At 37.0% G+C, this 12636-nt stretch overlaps 1 long non-coding RNA gene across 3 annotated transcripts; it reads left to right on the top strand.

Annotated features, from left to right (window-relative positions):
• The first annotated feature begins 6828 nt into the window (after positions 1-6828).
• On the top strand, positions 6829-7829 carry LOC139353983 (uncharacterized). 3 transcript variants are annotated; one of them, XR_011605041.1, is made up of 3 exons: positions 6829-7062; positions 7298-7614; positions 7669-7829. It is a non-coding gene; the product is annotated as an uncharacterized lncRNA (long non-coding RNA). The 3 variants fall into 3 exon arrangements; XR_011605040.1 differs by lacking the exon at positions 6829-7062 and having other exon boundaries at positions 7135-7468; positions 7535-7614; XR_011605039.1 differs by lacking the exon at positions 6829-7062 and having other exon boundaries at positions 7071-7614.
• The last annotated feature ends 4807 nt before the right edge of the window (positions 7830-12636 follow it).

The raw sequence follows: 12636 nt of genomic DNA, 5'->3' as shown, positions 1-12636 counted from the left end.
CTACAGTTAATGGATACTCAATAATCAAAATATTCCATTACATAACAATATTTCATACCAAACCCATTTTTTATGAAATAGAGGGCTTAAAACGGATTTATTAAGAGGATCTAATTTAGTAAAAAAGATAGGAGCGATCATTGACATAAGCAATGATACACTGAATTATAATGGTAAGACCGAAAAATTACATTATGAAGAAAAATTAAATTCTTTAGAAATAATGCAGGAAACAACATTACTTACTCTAAAAAAATTTATATTAGAAAGATATTTTAACCACGAAGATTTTACAGGAAAAAATACCGCCGGCATAGAGAGTTTGGGTTATATAAGCCCCGAACACACCGTTATTGTCAATTCAGACATAAATAGTTTGGAACAATCATGTTCTGAACGCGCCGTCGATGATATTTCCGACACAGATGAATCAAGCAGTCTGGGATTCTCAGATCCCGAACACGCCGTCAATGTGAAATCCGACATAAATAAAACAAACATTTCAGAATATGATAACATAAGTAGCAACTCAGACAATAAGTCGCATGATTAAAGACGAAATCATTAGACCTAGCAAAAGCACTTTTAATTTACCGGTAATTGTAGTATCAAAGAAAGGTACAAATGAAGACGGTACTCCCAAACACAGATTCCAGATAGATACCCCATGCAGGACCCGTCAGTTATTTTATCCAAGTAAGTATTTTAGTACCATAGACTTGGAATCAGGTTTCCATCAAATCTTAATGAAAGAATCAGACGTAGAAAAAACTTAATTTTCCATTAACAATTGAAAATACGAATTTATAAGAATGCCATTTGGTCTTACAAACGCGCCTAGAATTTTCCAGAGAGCAATGGACGATATACTCAGAGAACATATTGGGACATTTTGCCATGTTTACATATACGATACATAGACGATATAATTATTTTTTCACACTCTCTCAAACAGCATTTCAATGATATAAACTTGATCATTAACATTCTACATAAAGCCAACATGAAAATGTAATTAGAAAAATACCAATTCTTTAAACTAGAAACATCATTCCTAGGATATTTAGTATCACAAAACATTATTAAGACCGACTCACAAAAAATAAAAACCATATCAAAATATCCAATTCCCAAAAATATCAGAGAGCTACGTAGCTTCCTAGGTCTTACTGGATATTATAGAAAATTTGTAAAAAATTATGCTTCCTTTGCCAAACCACTAACCAGATTTTTAAAAGGCTCTATTGAGAAAATTTCCAAGAGAATGTCAAAAAATGTCTCAATTACTCTTGACGAGCCTGCAATCCAAGCCATCAACGAGCTTAAAGAACATCTTATAAGTTACATTGAACTAGTTCAACCAGATTATTAAAAAAATGTACATTAACAACAGATGCCTCTGATCTAGCTATATGAGCAGTACTTTCCCAAATCGGAAACCACTCTCTTACGCTATTTCGGATGAAAACCCAAATGTTGAATTAAAAAGATGGTTTAATTACACAGAAAGTTTTAGCCCAATAATAATATATAAACCCGGTACTACTACTGTAGTAGCGGATGCCCTGTCCAGAATTGAAATAAATCATATAACAGAAGATGAGAATGACGAATCCTCGGATTCCGGCACTCAACATTCAGCCGAAAGTAGCTTTGACAACATATTTTTGGCAACAAAAGAACCCCTTAACTAATTTAAACAACAACTTCTGATAGCAAAAGGAAAATTTACAATACACGAACAAGTCAATGTCTTCGAAAACAAACGGTTTATCTTCGAATATGATCAACCAGAAAACTTAATCACAATTCTAAAAGAATATCTTCAACCCAATATTACCGCAGGAATCCACTGCACCCCGGAAGTATTGTACGAAATTCAAATTTCATTAAAATTTAATTTCACAAATAAATTGTTATACTCAAAAACTTTTGTTCAAGATATAACAAATAACAAAGATAAAGCAATAATTACAGAGGAAACCCACTGTCGAGCTCACATAGGATTAGATGAAAACAATAAACAAGTCTCTAAACTCTACTACTGGCCAAATTTATACAACAAATTAAAGGAATATATCACAAACTGCGAAATCTGCAATACAAACAAATACAACAGAAATCCAACACAAGCCCCAATCGGAGAAGCCCCTATCCCGAAAATAGAAGGTCAGCATTTACATGTTGATATTTTTTACGCCCAAAATCTAAAGTTTTTAACTTGCATCGATTCCTACTCTTAATACCTCGATGTTAAGGAAATTAGGAACAAAAAGAACATTAAATCATAAGTGTATAAAATACTTCAAGCATTTCCACTGGCAAAAACCATTTTGACCGGTAAAGAGCCGAGTTTCACATCGGCACAGTTCAAATCTTTCTTACAACGTTCTGGAATATCAATAAGAGGGTGGTCCGATAAGTACTTAGCCTCCAAAAGAAAAACGAAAATTTTGGAAAAGTGGCGATTTATTTCTCAACATAACCTTCTTTTAGCTCGATACACTTGACCCAGCGATGCTCCAACTTCTTTAACCCGTCTGAAAAATACGTTTTCTCGAGGTCTGCACAATAGGCCTCTGTGGCGGCGACGACCTCCTCCTTCGACGCAAATTTCTGTCCAGCGAGTAACCTTTTCAAGTTTGGAAATAAAGTCATCAATAAAGTCAGACAATAAAGTCATCAAGTTACCAGCGTCGTGCAACCGAAAGGAACGCGCCATTCTTACTCGATTAAAAACTGCCCTAACTGCGGTGACGAACTGTCAAACTAACATATACTAGATGCAAGCGGACACTATCATAACCTCAGGACAAAACTCTTCGGTCTTAGTCCCCCCTCAAGAGTTAATATAGTAACCGAGTTTCAAGTCGAACAGATCGACGATACCATAGCATGAGACGAAATCCCTCCCCCAGTTTTCACGGCCCAATTTTCGCCACTCTGTCTTTCCTTAATCCCCCTGACCAAACGCATTAGCCAGAGTGCAATAAATGGATAGCAACCAATAGAGGGCACAGTTCTCTCATCATTTTAGCTTTCCTCAACGCCGCTTTAACGAAAATCCAAGAACTTTATATGACTCATACTATAAACCTGACAACTACAATCAGGGCAATCATTTGCGTCTGAATAGAACCAACGATAATAATCAAAATTATCATGGACAAAATATAAACTATCAAAACACCAATTAAAATGTCCATCAAAATAATAGTTATCAAAATATCCATAGCTATCAACCTTATAATAGCTATAAAAATGCTAACAGCTATCATAATGCTAATAGCTTTCCAAACAATCATAACGATCAGTACAACAATACTCGGTTCAATTCTAGCCCCAACAATAATGTTTGGACACAACCGAACAATACTTACCAAAACAGGGCTGAACCAATGCAGGTGGACGCCAGCATCCAAGTCCAAAATAAAATCAAGGAAGAAAGCTATAGTCGAGTATCTCGACTATCAGACACCCGTTACTCAGCTAAAGGGACGAAAGGGAAAGGGAGATATGCATGCGCCACCTACCGGCGGTAAAGAGATTTAAGCGTTATGGGCGTTAGAGTGGGCGTGGCAAACTTTTTTTTGATCAATCGATGGGTATTGACGAGACTAATACATTTCAATTAAAATTTTTATCTAGCATGAAAATTGAGGGCGCCACAGGCTTGGGCGGCTTATGGGCGTTCGAGTGGGCGTGGCATATTCGCGTATCAAAACAGGATGAACGCTGAAATCTCGGAAACTATATAGGCTAGGCTATTGAGATTTGGCATGCAGATTCCTGGGCTTCTTACGCAGCGCAAGTTTGTTTCAGCAATGTGCCACGCCCACTCTTACGCCCACAAACCGCCCAAAACTGTGGCTCCTACAGTTTTGATGCTAAAATAAAAATTTTAACTGAAGTGTATTGTATTCATCAATACCTATCGATTGACCCAAAAAAGAGTTTGACACGCTCACTCTAACGCCCACAAACCGCCCAAGCCTGTGACGCCCACAGTTTTCATGCTAGATAACAAATTTTAACTGAAATGTATTGGTCTTGTCAATACCTATCGATTGATCCAAAAAAAAATTTGCCACGCCCACTCTAAGGCCCATAACGCTTAAATCTGTCTACCGCCGGTAGGTGGCGTATTTTAATATCGCTTTGCTGCTTGCATATCTCCATTTCCCTTTGGTCCCTTTGGTACTCGACTATAGCGTTCTTCCTTGTTAAAAAAAATTTTTTTTTCCCGATTATTCCTATGGAAGCTATAAGATATAGTTGTCCGATCAGGCTGGTTCCGACTTATATACTAACTGCAAAGGAAATTAGACTTTTGGGAAAGTTTAAGCCCGATAGCTTAAAAACTGAGAAACTAATTTGCGAAGAAACGGACGGACAGACGGGCAGACGGACATGGCTAGATCGACTCGTCTAGTCATGCTGATCAAGAATATATATATTTTATGGGGTCGCAAATGTCTCCTCACTGCGTTGCAAACTTCTGACTGAAATCAATAGAACCTCTGCAAGGGTATATAAAGGTATTTACCAAAATGGGATAGAATTACCCATTTATAAAAAAGTGTCTACAGTTAATGGATACTCATTGACATTGACATAAGCAATGATACACTGAATTATAATGGTAAGACCGAAAAATTACATTATGAAGAAAAATTAAATTCTTTAGAAATAATGCAGGAAACAACATTACTTACTCTAAAAAAATTTATATTAGAAAGATATTTTAACCACGAAGATTTTACAGGAAAAAAATACCGCCGGCATAGAGAGTTTGGGTTATATAAGCCCCGAACACACCGTTATTGTCAATTCAGACATAAATAGTTTGGAACAATCATGTTCTGAACGCGCCGTCGATGATATTTCCGACACAGATGAATCAAGCAGTCTGGGACTCTCAGATCCCGAACACGCCGTCAATGTGAAATCCGACATAAATAAAACAAACATTTCAGAATATGATAACATAAGTAGCAACTCAGACAATAAGTCGCATGATTAAAGACGAAATCATTAGACCTAGCAAAAGCACTTTTAATTTACCGGTAATTGTAGTATCAAAGAAAGGTACAAATGAAGACGGTACTCCCAAACACAGATTCCAGATAGATACCCCATGCAGGACCCGTCAGTTATTTTATCCAAGTAAGTATTTTAGTACCATAGACTTGGAATCAGGTTTCCATCAAATCTTAATGAAAGAATCAGACGTAGAAAAAACTTAATTTTCCATTAACAATTGAAAATACGAATTTATAAGAATGCCATTTGGTCTTACAAACGCGCCTAGAATTTTCCAGAGAGCAATGGACGATATACTCAGAGAACATATTGGGACATTTTGCCATGTTTACATATACGATACATAGACGATATAATTATTTTTTCACACTCTCTCAAACAGCATTTCAATGATATAAACTTGATCATTAACATTCTACATGAAGCCAACATGAAAATTAGAAAATTAGAAAAATACCAATTCTTTAAACTAGAAACATCATTCCTAGGATATTTAGTATCACAAAACATTATTAAGACCGACTCACAAAAAATAAAAACCATATCAAAATATCCAATTCCCAAAAATATCAGAGAGCTACGTAGCTTCCTAGGTCTTACTGGATATTATAGAAAATTTGTAAAAAATTATGCTTCCTTTGCCAAACCACTAACCAGATTTTTAAAAGGCTCTATTGAGAAAATTTCCAAGAGAATGTCAAAAAATGTCTCAATTACTCTTGACGAGCCTGCAATCCAAGCCATTAACGAGCTTAAAGAACATCTTATAAGTTACATTGAACTAGTTCAACCAGATTATTAAAAAAATGTACATTAACAACAGATGCCTCTGATCTAGCTATATGAGCAGTACTTTCCCAAATCGGAAACCACTCTCTTACGCTATTTCGGATGAAAACCCAAATGTTGAATTAAAAAGATGGTTTAATTACACAGAAAGTTTTAGCCCAATAATAATATATAAACCCGGTACTACTACTGTAGTAGCGGATGCCCTGTCCAGAATTGAAATAAATCATATAACAGAAGATGAGAATGACGAATCCTCGGATTCCGGCACTCAACATTCAGCCGAAAGTACCCTTCAGTTCTGCAGTAGGGACGCGGTGACATGGCTCAAGGCAAAAAGCTTATTTTGTTTTTTTTGTGCCTAAAACGCTGTGCCGCTGTTGACGTCAGCAGAGCAGTCGGCGCAGCGTAGAAGACTGCCCACGAAAACGATCGTGCAACAAAGAGAGGCAGATATTCGGATATATCCCTCTCTTTCTTGTCTTATAATCTGCCTGCACTCCGCGCTCGCAGAGACAAATTTCGGCTGGTCCGTTATTATACCCGTTACTCGTAGAGTAAAAGGGTATACTAGATTCGTCGGAAAGTATGTAACAGGCAGAAGGAAGCGTTTCCGACCCCACAAAGTATATATATTCTTGATCAGGATCACTAGCCGAGTCGATCTAGCCATGTCCGTCTGTCCGTCTGTCCGTCTGTCTGTCCGTCCGGATGAACGCTGAGATCTCGGAAACTATGGGAGCTAGGCTATTGAGATTTGGCGTGCAGATTCCTGAGCTTCTTACGCAGCGCAAGTTTGTTTCGGCACAGTGCCCACTCTAACGCCCACAAACCGCCCAAAACTGTGGCACCTACAGTTTTGATGCTAGAATAAAAATTTTAACTGAAATGTATTGGTCTCGTCGATACCTATCGATTGATCCAAAAAAAAATTTTCCACGCCCACTCTAACGCCCATAACGCTTAAATCTGTATACCGCCGGTAGGTGGCGCATTTTAATCTCGCTTTGCTGCTTGCATATCTCCATATAGCTGAGTAACGGGTATCTGATAGTCGAGGTACTCGACTATAGCGTTCTTCCTTGTTTTTTTTTGCGTCTCTCCGTTATGTTCGGCTAGCAACTAATATTTCGGCGGAAAAATTTTCGTGGAGCAGCGACATGTGAATGCCCTAATATTTTAGGAGCATTATTGTGTATCGAAAAAAACAACTAATATTGTTTTATAAAAGTAAACTATTTGATTATAGTAAAATTTAGTATATTGAATTTACTTATAATGTTATATTTACTTATTATACATTTTTATTACAATATAATTTTTTAGTTAAGTTATAGAAATTTAGTCCGTTAAAATTGATTTAAGTATTTAAAACATTTAAGTATTAACATTTAAAAAAAAAATCGTATTGTATTTTTTACTTAAGAAGTAAAAACTATATAGTCGGATATATAATTCACTTTAGAAAGGGTATAGGTGCAGTGGCACGCGCCAACAGCGAAGAGAAAACAAAAGAAATCTAGTAAAGGGGTGAGAAGACTTGGTGCATTCTGTTTGAGTGATTGAAAGGGAAGCATCCATTTTAATGGTGCGCAGCAGAGTTACTTTAATCGTTTAGTTAATATAATAAAGTCAGGTAAGTGCTACATTAAGTTTAAGATGTTGTGCATTGATCTTAGTTTAAAGTACGTAAATTTTGAAGGTATTCAATGGGTTCCGTTAGCCGAAAGTGGATGACGAAATGTTTTGTGCCAATAAAAATTCTGCAACAAGCTATAAAAGGTAAATATACAATTAAACAAATAAAACGCATTTTTTAAACATATGTTTTTTCAGGAGCGTTGGATTCAGAGGATCCGGACAAAGGTTTAAGAACGGCGATGTCTAACGTTAAAAATAAGCTTACGAAGCAAAAAAACAGAAACAATAATTGTACAATTTTTGAAAATCTAAATAGTACCATATAATTAAAATGAATTAAAATGAAATGAATTAAATTCTATATTTTTTTAATTGAAAACTCAAGGAAAAATTCTGATTTTCACAAGTGATTCACTTGGGACGTGTCCCTTGCAAGTGATTTCACAAGTGAAAACTCAGGGAAAAATTCTGATTTTCCCAAGTGTTTCACTTGGGACGTGTCCCTTGCAAGTGATTTCACAAGTGAAAACTCAAAGAAAAATTCTGATTTTCCCAAGTGATTCACTTGGGACGAGTCACCGGCACGTGACAGGCCATACGAAAAATGAGTATAAGGAACAAGTGAAATCCCGTAGGACTTCGAAAAATTTTCATTTGAATTTTCACTTGTGAAAATGCGGACATCCCATACAATTTTCTATATGGAGCGTCACTTGTTCTTCACTTGTGCACGAGGACATGTCCCAGGTGATTCCCAAGGTGATTCACAAGTGAAACTTTTTTTTTGGAACTGAAGGGTAGCTTTGACAACATATTTTTGGAAACAAAAGAACCCCTTAACTAATTTAAACAACAACTTCTGATAGCAAAAGGAAAATTTACAATACACGAACAAGTCAATGTCTTCGAAAACAAACGGTTTATCTTCGAATATGATCAACCAGAAAACTTAATCACAATTCTAAAAGAATATCTTCAACCCAATATTACCACAGGAATCCACTGCACCCCGGAAGTATTGTACGAAATTCAAATTTCATTAAAATTTAATTTCACAAATAAATTGTTATACTCAAAAACTTTTGTTCAAGATATAACAAATAACAAAGATAAAGCAATAATTACAGAGGAAACCCACTGTCGAGCTCACATAGGATTAGATGAAAACAATAAACAAGTCTATAAACTCTACTACTGGCCAAATTTATACAACAAATTAAAGGAATATATCACAAACTGCGAAATCTGCAATACAAACAAATACAACAGAAATCCAACACAAGCCCCAATCGGAGAAGCCCCTATCCCGAAAATAGAAGGTCAGCATTTACATATTGATATTTTTTACGCCCAAAATCTAAAGTTTTTAACTTGCATCGATTCCTACTCTTAATACCTCGATGTTAAGGAAATTAGGAACAAAAAGAACATTAAATCATAAGTGTATAAAATACTTCAAGCATTTCCACTGGCAAAAACCATTTTGACCGGTAAAGAACCGAGTTTCACATCGGCACAGTTTAAATCTTTCTTACAACGTTCTGGAATATCAATAAGAGGGTGGTCCGATAAGTACTTAGCCTCCAAAAGAAAAACGAAAATTTTGGAAAAGTGGCGATTTATTTCTCAACATAATCTCCTTTTAGCTCGATACACTTGACCCAGCGATGCTCCAACTTCTTTAACCCGTCTGAAAAATACGTTTTCTCGAGGTCTGCACAATAGGCCTCTGTGGCGGCGACGACCTCCTCCTTCGACGCAAATTTCTGTCCAGCGAGTAACTTTTTCAAGTTTGGAAATAAAGTCATCAATAAAGTCAGACAATAAAGTCATCAAGTTACCAGCGTCGTGCAACCGAAAGGAACGCGCCATTCTTACTCGATTAAAAACTGTCCTAACTGCGGTGACGAACTGTCAAACTAACATATACTAGATGCAAGCGGACACTATCATAACCTCAGGACAAAACTCTTCGGTCTTAGTCCCCCCTCAAGAGTTAATATAGTAACCGAGTTTCAAGTCGAACAGATCGACGATACCATAGCATGAGACGAAACTTTGGAGGTAGTTAAATCCCTCCCCCAGTTTTCACGGCCCAATTTTCGCCACTCTGTCTTTCCTTAATCCCCCTGACCAAACGCATTAGCCAGAGTGCAATAAATGGATAGCAACCAATATATATATATAAATATATATATAATATAAATATTTCCTCAACGCCGCTTTAACGAAAATCCAAGAACTTTATATGACTCATACTATAAACCTGACAACTACAATCAGGGCAATCATTTGCGTCTGAATAGAACCAACGATAATAATCAAAATTATCATGGACAAAATACAAACTATCAAAACACCAATTAAAATATCCATCAAAATAATAGTTATCAAAATATCCATAGCTATCAACCTTATAATAGCTATCAAAATGCTAACAGCTATCATAATGCTAATAGCTTTCCAAACAATCATAACGATCAGTACAACAATACTCGGTTCAATTCTAGCCCCAACAATAATGTTTGGACACAACCGAACAATACTTACCAAAACAGGGCTGAACCAATGCAGGTGGACGCCAGCATCCAACTCCAAAATAAAAACAAGGAAGAAAGCTATAGTCGAGTATCTCGACTATCAGACACCCGTTACTCAGCTAAAGGGACGAAAGGGAAAGGGAGATATGCATGCGCCACCTACCGGCGGTAGAGAGATTTAAGCGTTATGGGCGTTAGAGTGGGCGTGGCAAACTTTTTTTTTTGATCAATCGATGGGTATTGACGAGACTAATACATTTCAATTAAAATTTTTATCTAGCATGAAAATTGAGGGCGCCACAGGCTTGGGCGGTTTATGGGCGTTCGAGTGGGCGTGGGTTAAGGGCTACGGAATCTAAATTTGAAATCCCCATTCTCTATCTTTGATAGTTTCCGAGATATCGACGTTCATACTTACGATTTTTTGAAGTTTGTGGGCGGTTTGTGGGAGTTAAAGTGGGCGCGGCAATTTTTTTTGGGTTAATCCATAGGTACTGATAAGGACAATACATTTCAGTTTAAATTTTTGTTCTAGCATCAAAACTGTAGGAGCCACAGTTTTGGGCGGTTTGTGGGCGTTAGAGTGGGCGTGGCATATTGCTGAAACAAACTTGCGCTGCGTAAGAAGCTCAGGAATCTGCACGCCAAATCTCAGTAGCCTAGCTCTGATAGTTTCCGAGATCTCAGCGTTCATCCGGACAGACAGACAGACGGACAGACGGACATGGCTAGATCGACTCCGCTAGTGATCCTGATCATGAAAATATATACTTCATGGGGTCGGAAACGCTTTCTTCTGCCTGTTACACACTTTCCGACGAATCTAGTATACCCTTTTACTCTACTAGTAACGGGTAGAAATATTAAATGAAAAATACATTAAAGAAATCTTTAGACACGAAAACAAACCAATTGTACTATCAGTTCTACTAGACATTTCAACATTCAAAATAGTGAAAATCCAAGATTTTCTTTTTATATATATAAAGTACCCAGTTACAAATAATATTTGTAGTTTGTATACATCAAGGGCAATTGCCCAAGATAATGGAAAACTAGTAATAGACGATAAGACAGCGTTATTCAACGGAATATTTTATAAGATAAGCCATTTCAAAAAAAAGAGATATTCAATAACAACGAGAGTTCTTTTTCTTGTTGAAAAAGAGCAAACTGTTTAAAAATTAGGGAAAAAAACAAAAGCTTTGAAAAGTTAGACGATGGCGCCATCCTCCTCATCGGAGAAAACATTGTAAACGACACAATATTAAAAGGCGCATTTTGATCTTATTTGATGAAAGCATCGTCATTAATAACATAAAATCGTATCAACTCCGACCTCTCCCCCTTTCAGCCGATCCTAAACGGCATACCTCAAGGCTCTCCACTTTCCGTGACCCTCTTTGTGATAGCATACAACCAACTAGCAGAAAAACTCACTCTTCATCCCAACATTAACGAACGACTTTAACTTGATACTAAAAGCAGAAAGCACAACTGCAACTGCACTTTGTCCACGGGTAACATACAAATACAAAACGAAACATCACTAAAAATACTTGGCGTACATTTCAATAACAAATACAGGTGGAATACGCACACAGGACTACTCTCACACAGCCTCAAGCAATCAATTAACATAATAAAATTCCTCTCAAGCCCAAAATTCAACTGCAATACGTCTACACTTCTAAACGTCACAAAAGCAACCATCATCGCAAAAGCAGACTACGGATATTGCCCACAAACAACATTACGAAAAATAAAATCACCAATAAACACTGCCTTCAGAACTGCTCCTGGCGCATTCAGGACGACACCTATCGACAACATACTTTACGAAGCACGCGCAGACCCACTAGAAGATAGACGTGACCTCCTAACAACAAAAATTATAAAATCTTTGACTAACGCCAAAAACTCCCCAATAATACAAATTCTTAAATCATACCGACCACCAAAACGACCACAATACAAATCAACAATAGACCGCATAATAGAAAACACCAAAGCCCACGACCTCCCCCTCAAACAAGCTACTCAACGTGCACAGACCACACCGCCCTGGAACAATGATATGTTAAAAATCGACACAACGCTAAGTACATACAACAAAAAAAACACAACACCACAAATTTTTCGGAAACTATTCACAGAAATTAAGACAAAAGACAGTCAGAAATTCACCTACGTTTACACAGATGGATCGCACTGCATAAAAATAGGCCTTCTACCACACTACTCGTCAGTGTTTTCCGCTGAGCTACTAGCAATAGTAGAGGGACTCGAGATATTAAAGAACAAAAGAGGCAAGTTTAGCGTATGCTCTGACTCTCTCTCTGCCATCGACTCAATAAAAAACACAAACAATATTGAACATTACACTTCACACACCCGCAACCTGCTACAAAAATTCCCTAACAAATTCAAACTACTTTGGATACCCGGCCACGTAGGAATACCAGGAAATGAACTGGCGGACACCCTAGCAAAAGACGCAATTAAACAAGCACTTATAACTATTGAAAGTCTTAACACAAAGGACATATTAAAATATATAAAAAACACACACCAAGCCAAAACACTATCATACATAACGAAGACATCAGCCTGGTACCAGTTA

The sequence above is a fragment of the Drosophila suzukii genome, assembly GCF_043229965.1.
Source record: "Drosophila suzukii chromosome 2 unlocalized genomic scaffold, CBGP_Dsuzu_IsoJpt1.0 scf_2c, whole genome shotgun sequence".
In the NCBI taxonomy this organism is placed as follows: Eukaryota; Metazoa; Arthropoda; class Insecta; order Diptera; family Drosophilidae; genus Drosophila; species Drosophila suzukii.
Note: the sequence above shows the minus strand (reverse complement) of the source record. Positions and strands in the feature narration are given on the sequence as shown.